The sequence below is a fragment of the Chrysochloris asiatica genome, unplaced genomic scaffold (assembly GCF_000296735.1).
Source record: "Chrysochloris asiatica unplaced genomic scaffold, ChrAsi1.0 scaffold00088, whole genome shotgun sequence".
NCBI lineage: Eukaryota > Metazoa > Chordata > Mammalia > Afrosoricida > Chrysochloridae > Chrysochloris > Chrysochloris asiatica.
In genome coordinates this window covers 805,442-823,370 of record NW_006408606.1, presented here as the reverse complement: position 1 = coordinate 823,370, position 17,929 = coordinate 805,442, and the positions used below count along the sequence as shown (strand labels likewise).

The following is a 17,929-nucleotide window of genomic DNA, read 5'->3' as shown; positions in this document are numbered from 1 at the left end:
ATTGTGGAAAATCTCAATATCATCATCTAAAACAAGGCCAAGGGAAGACTGTGGAACAGACCATCAATTGTGTATATGTAAGTTCTTGTTGAAGCTGAAGAATATAAAAACATGATCAGAAGAGCCAAAATATGACCTTGAATATATCTCACCTAAGCTTAGAGATAGATCATCTCAAGAAAACTTTTGATGCATAAGACACTAATGACTAAAGATCACATGAGCTGTCACCTAACAGCAAGAACATTACACACTAATAAAGCAAAAAGTCACTAAAAAGACTGGAAAAAAACAACAGACCAAGATGTATGTCTGTACAGACTGAAATTTGCTCTCCATTATAGGCATGCAAAAGTGAATGGAAGACAGACGAGTGTCGTGATGACTAAGAACAAGCAGCTGAAAACATCCGTCATGGCTCATAATGGAAGAAAGCACGAGGGGAAATCTGTGAAGCAAACCATGGAGGAGCAGATCATCTGTGCCAATGAATTTGAGAATATTGGTTCAGAAGAGGATTTTCTAGAAGGAACAATTACAGCAATTGATAAGCATGGGAAGAAAATGTCTTCCACAGGAATAATGAAGCAAGATCTCGGGGGTAAAGTACAGAACATGCTGGAAAGATTTGGAGCTGACATTAACAAGGCTCGTCTTGCAAAGAAAAAGAAATGAGAACTATATACCTAGGCTTCTCTCAAAAACAGTAACCAGAAAATTGAAAAAGTTTGGAAGGCACAACAAGAGCAAAGAAACTTAGCCAGGAATATTCTCAGCAGTTTCAGTTTGTTTCAGCACTGGGATATGTACGTTCAGAAAACTGAGGAACAAGAAGAAAAACTGACTAATAGGTTTCAACAACAAAATATTTTTCAAAAATATAGAATTGTTCTGAGCCAGAGACTGAAAGCAGTTAAACAGTTATATGATCAGTTTGTAAAGAGTATGCAGGAAATGGAGAATAATCACGAAAATCTTCATTGCACTTTTCGTTGTTAGGTGCCATCGAGTCAGTACCAACTCACAGTGACCGATCATTGCCCAATACTGGGCCAACCTCACTATTGTTGCCACACTTGAGTCAGTCAATGCTGCCACCTGGCTAATCCATCACATGGGGGGTCTTCCTCTTTTTCTCTGACCCTCCAACCTTACCAAACATGATATCCTTCTCCAGGGACTGGTCCCCTCTGAAAATATGTCTGAAGTATGAGAGACGAAGTTTGATAATCCAGGCCTCCAAGGAGCACTCTGGCTGCACTTCTTCCAAAACGGATCTGTTTGTTCTTTTGGCAGCCCATGACACTTTCAATATTCTCCTCCAACACCAAAACTCAAATGTGTCAATTCTTCTAAGGTCTTCCTTATTTATTGTCCAGCTTTCACATGCATATGAGGTTACTGAAAATACCATGGCTTGGTCCAGGTGCACCTTAGTCCTCAAGCTGACATCTTTGCTTCTCAACACTTTAGGATTTTGTTGAGGATTTTTGCATCTATGTTCATGAGGGATATTGGTCTATAATTTTCCTTCTTAGTGATGTCCTTCCTTGGTTTTGGTATGAGGGTTATGCTTGCTTCATAAAAAGTATTAGGGAGTTTTCCATCCTCTTCTATGTTCTGGAATAATTTGAGTAGAATTGGTGACAGTTCTTCTTTGAATGTTTGGTAGAACTCACCCGTGAAGGCTTCTGGGCCTGGGATTTTGTTGGTCAGAAGTTTCTTGATGATCTGGTCAATTTCTTCTTTTGTTATGGGTTTGTTCAGATTTTCTACTTCAGCCAAAGTAAGTTTAGGCAGGTAGTGTTATTCTAGAAATGTATCCATCTGATCCAAATTTTTAATTTGTTGCAGTACAGCTCTTTGTAGTGTTCTGTTATTATCTTTTTTATTTAGTTTGGTTTTGTTGTGATTTCACCTATGTGGTTTCTAATGCGATTAACATGTGTCCTCTCCCTCTTTTCTTTAGTTAGTTTTGCCAATGGTTTGTCAATTTTATTAATCATTTCAAAGAACCAGCTTCTTGTCCTGTTGATTCTTTCTATAGTTTTTCAGTTTTCCATCTCATTTATTTCTGCTCTGATCTTTATTATTTCCCTTCTTTTGGTGATTGTAGGTTCACTATGTTGGTCTACTTCTATTTGTTGAAGGTGCTGTGTTAATGTGTTGATTTTATCCCTTTCCTCTTTTTGGATGTGTGCATTTATCACAATAAATTGACCTCTCAGGACTGCTTTCGCCATGTCCCAAAGATTTTGATATGTTGTGTTTTCATTCTCATTTGTTTCTAGGAACATTGTGAATTCACGTTTAATTTCTTCTTTACCCAGTTGCTTTTCAGCAGGGTGTTGTTCAGCTTCCATGTATTCGACTTTATTGTTTTGACCTTCTTGTTGTTGATTTCTAGTTTTATAGCGTTGTGGTCTGAGAAGATGCTCTGTAGAATTTTGATGTTTGTGAATTTATGGAGGCTTGCTTTGTGACCTAACACATGGTCAATTCTGGAAAGTGTTCCATGCGCACTGGCGAAGAATGTGTATTGTGCCATTGTTGGATAAAATACTCTGTATATGTTTATGAGGTCAAACTGGTTGATTGTGTTGTTAAGTTCCTCCATGGTATTGTCGAGTTTCTTTCTGGTTATTCTGTCCCTTTTTGAGAGTGGTGTGTTGAAATTTCCTACTATAATTGTGGATTTATCTATTTCTTTTTTCAATTCCGTTAAGATTTGCTTCATGTATCTTGGTGCTCTTTCCTTGGGAGCATATATATATTTATTATAGTTATGTCGTCTTGCTCAGTTGATCCTTTGATCATGAGATAGTGTCCTTCTTTGTCTCTTAGGCTGGCTTTTATCTTAAAGTCTACTTTGTCAGAGATTGGTATTGCCACTCCTGCTTGTTTATTGCTGGAGTTGGCTTGGTAAATTTTTTTCCATCCTTTGACTCTCAGTCTGTTTTTGTCTTTGTGTGTAAGGTGTGTCTTGCAGGCAGCATATTGATGGATCTTGTTTTTTTTAATCCATTCTGACACTCTTTGTCTCTTAACTGGTACATTCAATCCATTGACATTCAATGTAATTATCGATAAGTATGAGTTGATTACTGTCATTATGTTAGTTTTTTGGCAGTGTTGTTTGTTCTTTGGTTCTGCTTTCCTTCTTGCATTGGGTTTGTGTTTTTTGAGTTGATTCTGGTCGGTTTCTTCCTTGTTTCTTTGTTCGTTTGTTCTGTTTGGGAATTAGTTTTCATGATAAGTTGTAGAGTGTTAACTTTCTTTGGGGTTACCTTGTAGTCTACTACCTTTTCTCGGCATTTTAGGATACTCCATTGCAAGCTGTGAGTTACCTGGCATCTCCACCACCTGGGCTTCTGTTGTTGCGTTTGTCCCTTCTTTGATATTGATATGTTTATGTCCTTCAGTTGATCTCTGGGATCTCTTGAGTTTGTTGTTGTAGCCTTATTCCATTCTGGTCTTTGCTTTCTGTTGGCTGTGTTCCAGGTGGTGTTGCCATATCTGTCAATCTCTGTTTGTCATCTATTCTTGTTGGTTCTCCATCCCCAGAACTCCCTTTAGGATGTTTTGAAGTGTTGGGTTGATTTTGATAAATTCCCTCAGATTCTGTTTATCCTGGAATAACAGAAATAAAACAATGGAATGTTTTGATTGCTCCATTGTATTTGATTGATAGTTTTGCTGGATAGACGATTCTTGGTTGAAAGTTTTCTATTTGCAGGGTTTTGTATATGTCTCCCCATTGCCTTCTTGTCTGCATGGTTTGTTCTGAATAGTCAGCACTTAATCTAATTTGTTTGCCTTTATAAGTTATGTTTCTCTTCTCCCTGACCGCTTTTAGTATTCTTTCCTTGTCTTTGGTTTTGGAGAGCTTGATTATTATATGTCTTGGAGATTTTCTTTTGGGGTCCATCGTGCCTGGGGTACGTTGGGCTTCTTGAATGTTTATCTTCTAGTCTTGCAGGATGTTAGGGAAGTTTTCTTCCAGAAGCTCTTCAACTATTTTGTGGACTTCTTTGACTCTTCTTGTTCCGGGATGCCAATAATTCTTACATTATTCCTCTTCATGTTATCCAGCATGAATCTTAGACTCTCTTCAGATTGTTTTATCCTTTTAGCTATTTGCTGTTCTATCTTGGCAGTATTGAGAGATTTGTTTTCCAGTTCGTTAGTTCTGGCTCCATCTCTTCTAGTCCGCTCCTTTCCCCTTTCAGGCTATTGTCTATTTCTGATATCTTATTATTGACCATCTGGACATCGTTTTGCAGGTTTTGAATTGTTTCCAATGCTGTGTCAATCCTATTAGATTGTTCCTGCAGTGTTTTCCTTACTTCTTCCTTATTTTCCTCGACCCATTTTCAGTGTATTTCAATTTGTTTCCATATCATTCTTTTGAATTCCCTCTCAGGCATACCCAGAACCGGCTCCTCCTCCTCTATAAAGCTTTTCCTTGTCTCCAGCTCATTTGCATCTGCTGCTCTCTTCTGCTTTTGGACGTGTTTCAATAATGTTAATTGTTTCTTGTTGGGCATAATTATTCTTATTTTATTATAATTATTATTAATATGATCATGAGATAGGCTTCCCTTACTGTCTGTAATGTGTAGTAGGTGTGGTTAGGTCTTGTCTATGTGGTGGCCACCGCAGGTGGGGCGGCGGTCGTGAGGGGTCCACGGTGGTGGCACAGGGTCTGGTGGGTGGGGCGGGGCTCACAAGGGGGGGGAGGGGGGAGGTCTGGTAGGCTGGGTGGGGGTCCCAGGGTGTCCGATGAGTTGGGCGGGTGTCACAGAGGAGTCCAGGGGGCGGTAAGGGGGTCGCGGGGGGTGGGGAAGTGGGGAGGTCCGGCGGGTGGGATGGGGCTTGCAGGGGAAGGTTCCGGCGGGCAGGGCGAAGCTAGCGGTGGGTCCGGCTGTCAGTTGGGGCTTGCGAGCAGTCCAGCGAGTGTCACGGAGGAGTCCGGCTGGCGGTAAGGGGTTCGCAGGGGTTCCAGCGAGCAGGGAGGGGTCCTGAGTGTCCCGAGGGGTGAGGCACGGTCCAGCGGGGGCTCGTGGCCTGGCAGGGTCGGGGTGGGGGATGGCAGGGGCCGGGGATCAAGGGGAGAATGCGGCGGGTGAGTCCGGTTCAATTGGACAGGTAGAGGCTGCTCAGGTGGGAGGATGGAGTTTGTGTCTGATGATGTCAGTCAGTCGCCGTATTTCTCTTTCTCTCTGTGTCTGGTGTTAACTGATTTTCCTGCCCGCTACACCTGCTGAAATTTCACATGAGGGTAGAGATCCCTCTCTTTCTCTTCCCCTTGTCTCCTGCGGCTCCTTCTTTTCAAGGCTCCCCCTTACTGAAAGCCGCAGCTCTCCACATGGGCTTGTTCCAGCCCCGCACTCCAAGCTCTACAGGGATCGGGGGTGTAGCTGCACACAGTGGTGGGCGAAAATTCAAAAAACCAATAATTCCTCAGTACCGTGATTTTTTTTTTTTTTTTTAAACGAGTTCAGGAGTTTAAAGCACTGAGACTTATGGTGGTTGTAAGGATGTGGGCTCACCACAAGAAGGTTTCCTTTGTGAGATCCCCCTCCCTTGTCCCCGGAGGTCCTCTCACCCACGTTATCTGGCCCCCGTGGCAAACCGAAAAGTCCTCCTCAACAGTTTAAAAAGGTCTTGTGCAGCAGATTTGCCTAATGCAATATGTTGTTTGATTTCTTAACTGCTGCTTCAATGAGTGTTCCATTTATTTAAGAAGATTTAAGTCTGTGACAACTTCAATCTTTTCTCCATTGATAAAAATATTATTTATTGGTTCAGTGGTGAGGATTTTTATTTTCTTTACATTGAGATGCAATCCATGCAAAAGGTTGTGCTCTTTGATCTTCATCAGTAAATATTTAAGTCCTCTTCACTTTCAGCAAGCAAGGTTGTATCATCTGCATATCGCAGGTTGTTAATGAGTCTACCTCAATCCTGATGCCATGTTTTTCTTCATATAACCCAGCTTCTCAGATTATTTGCTCAGCATACAGGTTGAATAAGTATGGTGAAAGAATACAACCTTGTCACACACCTTTCTTAATTTTAAACCATTCAGTGTTCCCATGTTCAGTTCGAACAACTGCCTCTTGGTCCATGTACAGATGCCTCATGAGTACAATTAAGTTTTCTGGAATACTCATACTTCTCAATATTGTCCATAGCTTGTCATGATCCACACAATCAAAAGCCTTTGCGTAGTCAATAAAGCACAGGTAAGCATCTTTCTGATATTCTTTGCTTTTAGCCAAGATCCATAGGACATTAGCAATGATATCCCTCATTCCACGGCCTCTTCTGAATCTGGCTTGAACCTCTGGAAGTTCTCTGTCAATGTATGAGTGTAGCCATTTCTGTATTACCTTTAGTAAAACTTTACTCACATGGGATATCAAAGAGATTATCCTATACTTTCCGCATTCCGTTGGGTCACCTCCTTTGGAGTGGGCACAAATACGGGTCTCCTCCAATCAGTTGGCCAGATAGTGGTCTTCTAAATTTCTTGGCAGAGATGAGTGAGTGCTTCCTGTGCCGTCTCACTTTCTTGAATGATTTCTATTTTTATTCCATCAATTCCTGGTGCCTTGTTCTTTTCCAATTCCTTCAGCGAACCTTGCACTACCTCCTTCAGTCTCATTGGCTCTTGATCGTATGCTACCTCTCTAAATGAGTGAACATTAACCATTTCCTTTTGGTACAGTGACTCTGTGTATTCCTTCCATCTTATTTTGATGATTTCTGCATCATTGAATAATTTGCCCAGATAATCTTTCAATAACAAATGTCGAGGCTTGAATTTTTTCTTCATTTCCCCCAGCTTGAGAAATTCTGAGCATGTTCTTCCTTTTTGCTTTTCTGACTCCAGATCATAGCACATTTTGTTGTAATATTTGGCTTTATCTTCTCAAGCTGATCTTAGACATTTTCTGTTCAGCTCTTGGACCTCCTCATTTTTTCCATTTACTTTATTAGCATCCCTATGCTGAAGAGCAAGTTTCAGTGTCTCTTCTGACATCCATTTGACATTTTCCTTCTTTCTTGTCTTCTCAATGCCTTTTTGCTTTCTTCATGTATGATGTTCTTGATGTCATCCCACAATTCTTCTGGTCTTTGTTCTTTAGTGTTTAATATATCAAATCTGTTCTTCAGGTGATCTCTAAATTCAAGTGGGATGTATTCAAGGTCATATTTTGTCTGTAGTGGACTTGTTTCCATTTTCTTCCACTTCAGTTTGAATTTGCATATGAGTAATTGATGGTCTGTTCCATAGTCTGCCCTGGCCTTGTTTTGATTGATGATATGGAGCCTTTCCATCATCTCTTGATTGCATGTTTGATCAATTTCAGATTGAAGAAGTTGGTAAAATTCTTCCATTTCATCCTCATTGGTTTTAGTGGTTGCTGGGTAAATTTGAAAAATAGTGGTATTAACTGAGCTTCCCTGTAGGCACATGGATATTATCCTATCACAGACAGCCTTGTTCCTCATGAATAATCTGGATATATTCTTTTTGATAGTGAATGAAACACCATTCCTCTTCAATTTATAATTCCCTGCATAGTCCACCATATGGTTGCCAGGTTCAAAATGGACAACGGCAGTCTGTTTCAGCACACTAATGCCTAAGATATTGATGTTTATGTGTTCTATTTCGTTTTTGACAACTTCCAATTTTCCCAGATTCATACTTCATACATTCCATTGTCAGATTTTTTAATGGATGTTTACAGAGTTTCTCTTCATTTTGAGTTGTGCCCCATCAGCACATGAGGGTCCCACAGGTTTTTCTCCCATGGGCTTTACTCCATTCGCATCATCATGGTCAACTCTACTCTGAGGAGTCAGCTCTTCCCCAGTTGCATTTGAGTGCCTTCCAACCTGAGAGGCTTATTTTCCTGCATTATATCTGACAGTGTTTCTCTGCTATTCATAAGGTTTTCAGTAACTAAATATTCTAAAGTAGTTCGTCACTCCTTTTTCCTAGTGTATCTTCATCTAGAAGCTCATTTGAAACCTGTACACCATGGATGACCCTGCTGTTATTTAAAATACCTGTGGCATAGCTTTCAGAATTACAGCAACTCATAAGCCACCACAGTACAGCAACCTGACAGATGAGTGGTGGGAAAATCTTCATAGTGGTGCATAAAATGAACTTAGAAAAGAAATGGCTATATTGCAGAAAAAAAAGATATGATGAATACTCAGCAGCAAGAGATGGCAAGTATTCGAAAGTCTCTTCAGTCCTCACATTGGACCAATAACTAAACATCATGATAAATGGAGTAAAGATTGAAGTTATTCTGTTGACTCTTTGAAGAAAGAACTTGAACTTAATTAATACACAATAATAAAATTAGCTAAGGGTATTTAAGTTTGAAATTTCTAGTTTAGATTATATCACGTCCTGTTATTATTAAATTGTTTGTAGACAGCCATCTTTCTGTAAACCTTGAATAAAATCTAAGGAGTTTTGTGAGTAGCATCGATTCTAAAGGTATGTGTATCTGTCTTTCAGCTCTTTAGTATTAACAGTGAATTTTTCTTCCTAACACTGTCAATTAACTTGAGCAATAAAGATTATTTAAATTTAGATTAAATAATATAAAATAAGTGAATGGATGAAATGAGGAAGAAAAGAGCTGAACAGACAATTTCAAAGGGCAGCTCGCAAAAACAAAAGTCAAGTATTTTAATGAAATGTGCAAAGACCCAGAGTCTGAAAACCAAAAGAGAAGAGCATGCTTCTCATTTATCAAGATGAAAGAAATGGAAAAAAAAAAAAATTCAAGCCTCAAATTCCAGTATTGAAAGGTTCTATGGGCAAAATATTGAATGATACAAAAAGTATCAAAAGAAGATAAAAGTAATACATAGAATCACTGTATCAAAAAGAAGTTGTTGATGTCCAACTATTTCAAGAAACAGCATATGAATAAGAGTCAATGATACTATAGGAAGAAGTCCAAAGTGTACTGAGGGCGTTGGTAAAGAACAAGTCTTCGGGAATTGATGGAATGCAAATTTAAATATTTCAGCAAACTGATACAGGACTACAGATATTCATTCATGTATACTAAATAATTTGGAAGACAACTAACTGATCAACTGATTAGAAGTGACCCATACTTGTGCCCATTCCAAAGAGAGGTGCCCCAATGGAATGCATAAATCATTGAACAATATAATTAAGATCACATGTAAGTAAATTTTTTTCTGAAGATAATTAAAAAACAAATACTAAAGTACATCAACAGAAAATTGCCTATGGTTCAAGCCAGATTCAGATTTGGAACTGGCAATATCATTTCTGAATACAGATGGATCTTGGCTGAAAGCAGCATATTAGAAAGATGTTTGCTTGTGCTTTATTGACTATGCAAAACTTTTAGACTGTGTGGACCATTTCAAGCTATGGATAACATTTCAAAGAATAGGCATTCCAGGATATTTAATTGCTCTCATGAGGAAACTGTATGGAAGCTAAGAAGCAGTTATTCAAGGAGAACAAAGGCTATCATAAAATCAGCAAAAGTGTTTGCCATTGTTATATTTTTTCATCATATTTATTCAGTCTGTATGATAAGAATATCTGAGAAGCTCAATTATATTAAGATGAATGTGGCATCAAGATTGGAGGAAGACAAATCTTCATACCCGTGATATGAAGATTATACAAACTTGCTTGTTTAAAGTTTTGTTGTTGTTGTTAGGTGCCATCAAGTTGGTTCCAACCCATAGTGACCCTGTATAGAGTTTCCAAAGCACAACTCATGAGCTTGAACCACCAACCTCGTAGTTCAAACTGCTTTGTAGTCTGTTGCATTAACTCACAGTGCCACAACAGGACTCCATTTAAAGTGTATCTGTCTTATAATACTTATGGTTGAAAATTAAAAAAAAAACAAAAAAAACAAACTATAGCATTCATTATGTATTTCATCTCAATGCAAAGAAAATAAAAATCCTCACATTGGACCAATAACTAACATCATGATTAATGGAGTAAAGATTGAAGTTTCAAAGATTGCCTTTTGTTTGAGTCCACAAAGCAACACTAATGGAAGCAGCAGCCAAGAAATCAAACAATGTACTGCATTTGGAAAATCTACTGCATAAGACCTCTGTAAAGTATTGAAGAGTAGAGATATCAATTTGACAGCTGAGGTACGCCAGACCCAAGCTATAATATTTCCAATAGCTTCATATTCAGGTGAAAGTTAGGAAAATAATAAGGAATGCCATGGAGGAATTGAGGAATTTGAGATGTGGTTTTGGAGAAGAACCTTGAAGTTATCATGGACTAACAAAACAAACAGCTCTATGTTAGAAGTACTGTCAGAATGCTCCTTATAAGCCTAGATGAACAGGCTTTGTTTCTCATCCTTGCAACATGTTATCAGAGTGACCAGTCCCTACAGAAGGAAAACAATCTTGGTAAGGTCTAGGATCCGTTAAAAACAGGAAGACCTCCAGTGAGAAGAAATGGCACAGTGGCAACAACAATGGGCTCAAGTGTGACAGCAATTATGTTTCATTTTGTTATGCATGTGGTCACTATTCGTTGGAACCAACTAGACAGCATCTAACAACAAACAGCAACAATGCAGTCCCTTTTGATAGTCTTAATGATTAGTAAAAATATGAACAGGTAAGCTAATAATGTATGTTGTTGTTGTTGTTAAGTGCCTTTGAGTTGATTCTGACCCATAGCGACCCTGTACAGGGTTTCCGAGGCTGTAAATCTTTACGGGAGCAGAAAGCCTCATCTTTCTCCCGCGGAGCGGTTGGTAGTTTTGAACTGCTGACCTTGTGGTTCACAGCCTGATTCGTAACCACTACGCTACCAGAGCTCCTTTTTAAATTAATATTGTATATTTGTTTTAATCACGTCACTCCAAATTCAATGTGGTATTAGCAACAAATTTATTTATACTTATTCTATATTATGTCATTAGTCAATTTCTCACTGATAGTTTTTCAGTTGTGGATTCTTTCTTTACTTCCTTGTAATCATATGTTTTTTTTGTTGTCGCTGTGTGTTGTGGAGTCAGTGCTGATTCATCCATCCTGTATAGGGTTTTCTGAAAGAAGTTAGTGGGTTTGAATTGCCAAGCTTGCAGTTTCCAGTCCAGTACTTATCCTACAGTGCCACATCAGTGCCTTTGTACCAGATCTCATTTATTTACATAAAAGAAGATATCTTAAATAGAGAGTACACTTCTAGCTGTTGCTATTCTTAATAACATCTCTGCAGATTTATTCAAGCTGCTCTTTCTCTGTTATGTTGCCATAGTAACAAGATTTTTACAAATTTATTTTTCCTTTTTGGTTAAATGAAATATAACTCCTATGTTGTTGTTGTTGTTAGGTGCTAACTCATAGTTAATTCATAGTGATTATATGCATAGTGATTATTTGCTAATTTATAGTGATTATATGCACAAGAGAACAAAACATTGCCCGGTCCTGATCCAAACTCACAATCGTTCCTATGCTTGAGTCCATTGATGCTCCCACTGTGCCATTCCATGTTGTTGGGGGTCTCCCTCTCTTTCACTGACCCTCCACTCTACCAAGTATGATATCCTTCTCCAGGTCCCTCCTGACAACATGTCTGAAGTATGAGAGGTGAACTTCACCCATCCTGGCTTCTAAGGATCAACCTCGCTGTTTTTCCAACACAGATTTGTTTTTACTTCTGGAGGTCCATGGTACTTTTAGTACTGTCCTCCAATACCATAACTAAACTGCATCCATTCTTCTATGGTCTTCTTTATTCATTGTCCAACTTTCATATGCATATGAGATTATTGAAAATACCATGACTTAGGTCAGGTGCACCCTTGTTCTCAAACTGATGACTTTGCTTTTGAACACTTTTAAAATATCTTGTGCAGCAGATTTATGTAATGCAAATCATTTGTTTCTTGACTACTACTTCCATGGATGTTGATAGTTAATGTGAGAAAAATGAGGTCTCTTTTTATCTTGATGTTATTTATAGGTGCAATGATGAAGATTTTTGTTTTCCTTACATTGAGATGCAACCCATACTGAAGACTGTTGTGTTTGATCTTTATCAATGACTATTTTAAGTCCTCTTAGCTTTTAGCAACAAAGATTGTATCATCTACATATCACAGGTTGTTAATGAGTCTACTATTATACTGCATATTAAATGACAAATATCCCCCAGACTGTTGACATGTAACAGATTCTATGTTGTTGTTAATGCCATTGAGTTGGTTCTAACACACAGCAAATCTGCCTAGGGTTTACAAGGAGTGCATGGTGATGTGCAACCACCAATCCTGCAGTTCAAACCTACTTTACAGTCTAGTGTGTTAGCCCACAGGGCCACACCAGGACTCCAACTGATCCTATAATATATTCTATACTGAATGATCCTTAGCAAGAAGGAATTTCATTCCCATTGTATGGGATACATTTTATGTTTGCCCCAGTAAGGCATACATTTCTCTTCACTAGAAAGTCAAATGACACTTAAGCATTAAAACACATGAGTAAGTTTCTTATTTTGCAAAATGTTATTTAGTATTATTTTCAAACAAATCAGAAAATTCTATCTTTAGTCTGTGCCTAGAATTTTATGTCTAGATATTTGAATTTCAATTAAAACACACAACCAAAACCACTCCATCAAACAGATTCTGACTCCTAGTGATCCCATAGGACAAAATCCAACTGTCCATAGGGTTTCCAAACCTGTAAATATTTATGGAAGCAGGTTGTCATAGCTTTCTACCAAAGAACAGCTGGTGAGTTTTATCTCCATACCTTTAGTTAACATCCAAGCATTTAAACACTGTGCCACCAGGAGTTCTTACAATGCACAAGGGCATATAGATGAAAAACAAATCTTTATTTTTTGTTGTCAATATTTACATAAGCAAAATAGTTAATCATATAGGTACTAAGCACCTCATTAGCGTTTATTAAAAAAACATGCCAGAAATCTTTAAATTGGTGCTAATATTATTCTTATCTGGTGTGATGCTGTGGGCTAAAGCACTGGACAGCATGGTTAGTTTGAACCACAAAGTCAGTGGTCAAATTCATCTTGGAAAACCTATGCAGGGTCTATGAGTCAGGATTGACTTGATGGCACTTAGCAACAACAACAATAACAATACTATTCCTCACTGCATCAGTAATCTTTGGAAGAAGTTTCATTATTATATTTTATTGTTGTTGTTGTTTTTAGGTGCCATTGAGTCAGTGATGCCTCATAGTGACCTTATGCACAGCAGAACAAAACACTGTCTGATCCTGGGCCAACGTCACTACTGTTGCCAAGCTTTGAGTCCATTGATGCTGCCATTTGGACAATCCATCTTGTTGGGGGTCTTCCCCTTTTTCTCTGACCCTCAACATTACCAAACATGCTATCCTTCTCCAGTGACTGGTCCCTCTTGATAATATATCCGAAGTATGAGAGACGAAGTTTGGCTATCTTGGCCTCCAAGAAGCACTCTGGCTGCACTTCTTCAAAAACAGATCTGTTGATTCTCTTGACAGCCCATGACACTTTCAATAATCTTCTCCAACAGCATAACTCAAAAGCGTCAATTCTTCTACTGTCTTCCTTATTCACTGTCCAGCTTTCACATCCATATGAAGTTACTGGAAATACCATGGCTTGGATCAGGCACACTTTAGTCTTCAGGCTGACATCTTTTCTCTTCAACTCTTAAAAAAGATCTTGTGCAGCAGATTTGCTTAATGCAATACATCATTTGATTTATTGACTGCTGCTTCCATGAGTCTTGATAGTTGATCCAAGAAGAATGAAGTCCTTGACAATGTCAATCTTTTCTCTGTTGATTACAATGTTGTTTATTGGACCAGTGGTGTGGATTTTTGTTTTCTTTACATTGAGATGTAATCCACACCGAAGGCTGTGTTCTTTGGTCTTCATCTGTAAATGTTTTAAGTCCTCTTCATTTTTAGCAAGCAAGGGTGTGTCTTCCTCCAATCCTGATTCCATGTTTTCCTTAATATAACCCAGCTTCTGGAATTGTTGATCAGAATACAGGTTGAATAAGTATGGTGAAAGACTACAACCTTGTTGCACACCTTTCTTAATTTTAAACCATTCAGTGTTCCCATGTTCTATTCGAACAGCTGCCTGTTGGTCCATGTACACATCCCTCATGAGCACAATTAAGTGTTCCAGAATACTCATACTTCTCAATGTTGTCCATAGCTTGTCATGATCCACACAATCAAAAGCCTTTTCATAGTCAATAAAGCACAGGTAAACATCTTTTTGATCGCCCAAAATTTGGAGTTTAAATGCAGCTAAGTAAGGGGAAAAAAAAGAAAAATAAGCAAATAAATGCATGTGTCTAGTACATTTGTTACAAAATGTATATTTTGTTCTCTATATAATTTTTATCACTGTGAGATCGAAGTCACCTTAAATAATAAATATTTTTAAATGTTTCCTATTACTACGTCAGAATAAAATTCAGAAATAAATTTCAAAAGCAGTTAATAAAATGTCCTAACTGTAATATCTTGTTGTGGCAGGGTGGATTCATACACTGGACTGCAAGGCTGGTTTGAATCCTAATGTCGGTGATTCAAGCTTACCAGTCTTTCTCAGGAACCTTATACTGGGTCTCTATGGGTCGGAACCAACTCGATGGCACTTAACAACAACAAGAAAAACAACTCTAAAATAACGGAGAAATAAAAGTAAAGTTGTTGTTGTTAATTGCTGTCAAGTTTATTTGACTCCTACTTAATGCATGTGTAAAAAGCAGCTACATATAGTTTTCAAGGCTGTGACCTGCTAATAGCAGACACCTGGCTTGTCTTCAGGGGGTTCTTTGGATAAATTATGTCTTTTGAGTATTAGTCAAGTCCTACCAATGGACTCCAATAAAAATTTAATATATAACAAAATAATATGTTTCAAAATATAAATTTTGTGGTTTTATCATTCATAATTTTATAATACAATAGAGGATTTTGTCAAATTATAATAAGCATGTTTTTATTTCCATCAATCATCTGTCAGTTTGTCATGATGTGTTAGCTTGTGTGTTGCTATGATGCAAGAAGATATGCCCTCAGTATTTTAAATACCAGCGGAATCACCCACAGATCACAGGTTTTAACTGGGCTTCCAGATTAGTAAAGAATAGAAAGAAGAAAAAGCAAACAATTTCTGAATATTTACTCATTTGAAACCTTATTAATAGCAGTGGAATACTGTCTGATACAATGCTACATGATGAGTGACTTTGGTTGGAAGTCATTCAAAATATGACTGGGATAAAGCTACCTTCTCAAAGTAAAGTTTACATTAGTGATGCGTTAAGAACAAAGCTCTCCATATCTTCATTTTCTGATGGGGTACAACTGAAAAAGAAAAGAAACAGCTGCAAACATCCATTTATAATCAGAAAATGGAATGTATGAAGTATGAATCAAGGAAAAATGTAAATCTTCAAAAACTATATAGAATGCATAAATATTAATATCTTGGGCATTAACGAATGCAAAAGGACTCATATTGGATATTTTGAATCATAAAAGCATATGATTTATAATTTATAATAAATAAATTGAAGAATGATGTTGCATTCATAGTCAAAAAGAGCACTGGAAGATCTATCTTGAAGTACAATGCAGTCAATTATAGGATACTATCCATATGCCTACAAGGAAGTCCAATTACTACTAATATTATTCAAATTTATTAAGTAACCACTAACATCTGCAATATGAAATTGAAGTATTCTACTAAATTCTTCTAAACATTCAAAAGTATTTGGCTTAAGCTTCTTCCAAGTCTGCTGCATAAGACCTCTTTAAAGTTCAAGAGCACAAATGTCTTATAGAGATCAAGCATAAATTGCTACAATTTGATGAACTGGACCTTTGTTTATAGATTGAGTTGCTCAAAATTCCAACCTTTGGAAACACTATACAGGGTTGCTATGGGTCAGAATAGACTCAGTGGCACTTAACAACAACTACAATAGCATAAGACAGGAAGTGGCTGGCTTATAAGTTTTCTCATGACCACGTGGGTAAGATTCTACCTTAACCCACCTCATTCTGAAATTAATGATTTGGATATGGTAGAATCCACACTGAGTAGCTTTCTTCTTTTCCAGAGGTGAAAGGCAGTGGCAGAGGATTGGAATAGGATTTTATGATTCACTTTTGTGTAATTGTAATCAGTGTTAATTGTGATTATCAGTACTGTAAATGTAGTAGATGCATAACTAAAGTGGGGGAGTAGTTAATCTTCCATTTTAGGAACAGAGGGATAGCAAGAGGGAAGAACAGGAGTGGATCATGAGATCCTAACCAGAAAAGCAGTGACAGCAGAGAGAGTGGTAGAGGTGATGGCACTGAGAGATACAGCAGCTGAGGACTCTAGACCCATGGACTGAGAAAGGCTGTATGCTTCTGGGCAGGAGGCTGACTTGCAAAGTGTGCCCTTTGGACATTTTAGTGAATATTAATTTTCTGTTCTGTATGCGTACATTAATTAAAAAAAAAAAGGAATAGAGGTATATACTGTTGATTGGTGGTACAAGTAGGAAATAGTAATCATTGCAATGAAAAATATGATTTATTGAATGTAAGACTGATAATCTGCCCTATAAACTTTCTCTCCATTCATAATAAAAAAGTCAGTTTTAGGGCTAAAGTGTGCCTGACACAATTCACTGTCTTTTCAATAGCCTAATATGAATGTGAAAGTGGGACAATTAATAAGGACAATCCTAGAAGAACTGATGCATTTCAGTTATGGTGTTGAAGAAAAATATTAAAGATACCATGGACTGCCAGAAACTAACAAATATGTTGGAAGGATTAAAATCAGAATGTTCCTTAGACTTCATTTCTTATACTTCAGAAATATTATCAGGAGAAACCAGTCCCTGGAGAAGGACATCATGTTTGGTAAGGTTGAGGTCAGTGAAGAAAAGGGAGATCAGTAGATGGATTAGCTCTGTAGCAGCAGCATTGGACTCCAGCATAGCAGCAATTGTAAAGATGGAACAGGACTAGGCAGTTTTCTGTTCTAATGTACATAGGATTGTTATTGATTGGAACCAATTCAAAGGCACATTACAACAACAACAAATTCTTCAGTCTGAAATTCAAATTGAAAATGTATTCCAGATGCAGTCATAATTAATTGTGTTTGGAATGTGCAATCTGGAAACAGAGGAAGGATCAGTAGTTGAAAAATATGATCTCAGGGATAAATGGTAGAGATTACTTGATAGAATTTTGCAAGACAAATGACTTATTCATTACAAATACCTTTTTTCAACAACATAAACAACAACTATGCATGTAGACCTCACCAGATGGAATAAACAGGAATCAAATTTACATTTGTTCAAACAGATGATGGAGAAGCTCAGTATCATCATCAACAACAAGATGAGAGGCAGAGTATGGAACAGTCCATAAATTTCTTGTATGCAAATTCAGGCTGAAGCTGAAGAAAATTCAAACAAGTCCAAGAAAGCCAAAGTATGATCTTGAGTACATCCCACCTGAACTTAGAGATCATCTCACGAATGGATTTAATGTACTACACACTAATAGCCAGAGATCAAAAGAGTTGTGGGATGACATCAAGAAAACCATGTAGGAAGAAAGCAAAAAGTCATTAAAAATATAGGAAAGAAAGAAAAGACCAAAATGAATGTCAGAAGAGACCCTGAAGATAAAACAACTGAAAGAAATAATGAAGTAAAAGAGCTGAACAGAGATTTTCAATGGGAAGCTCGAGAAGACAAAGAATTTTAATGAGATGTACAATGACCTAAAGTTAAAAATCCAAAAGGGAAGAACATGATCAGCATTTTTTAAGCTATAAGTACAGAAGAAC

The 17,929-nt window shown here is 37.7% G+C and overlaps 1 pseudogene; it reads left to right on the top strand.

Annotated features, from left to right (window-relative positions):
• Positions 1 to 381: 381 nt before the first annotated feature.
• LOC102833671 lies at positions 382 to 8,301 on the top strand (annotated as a pseudogene).
• The last annotated feature ends 9,628 nt before the right edge of the window (positions 8,302 to 17,929 follow it).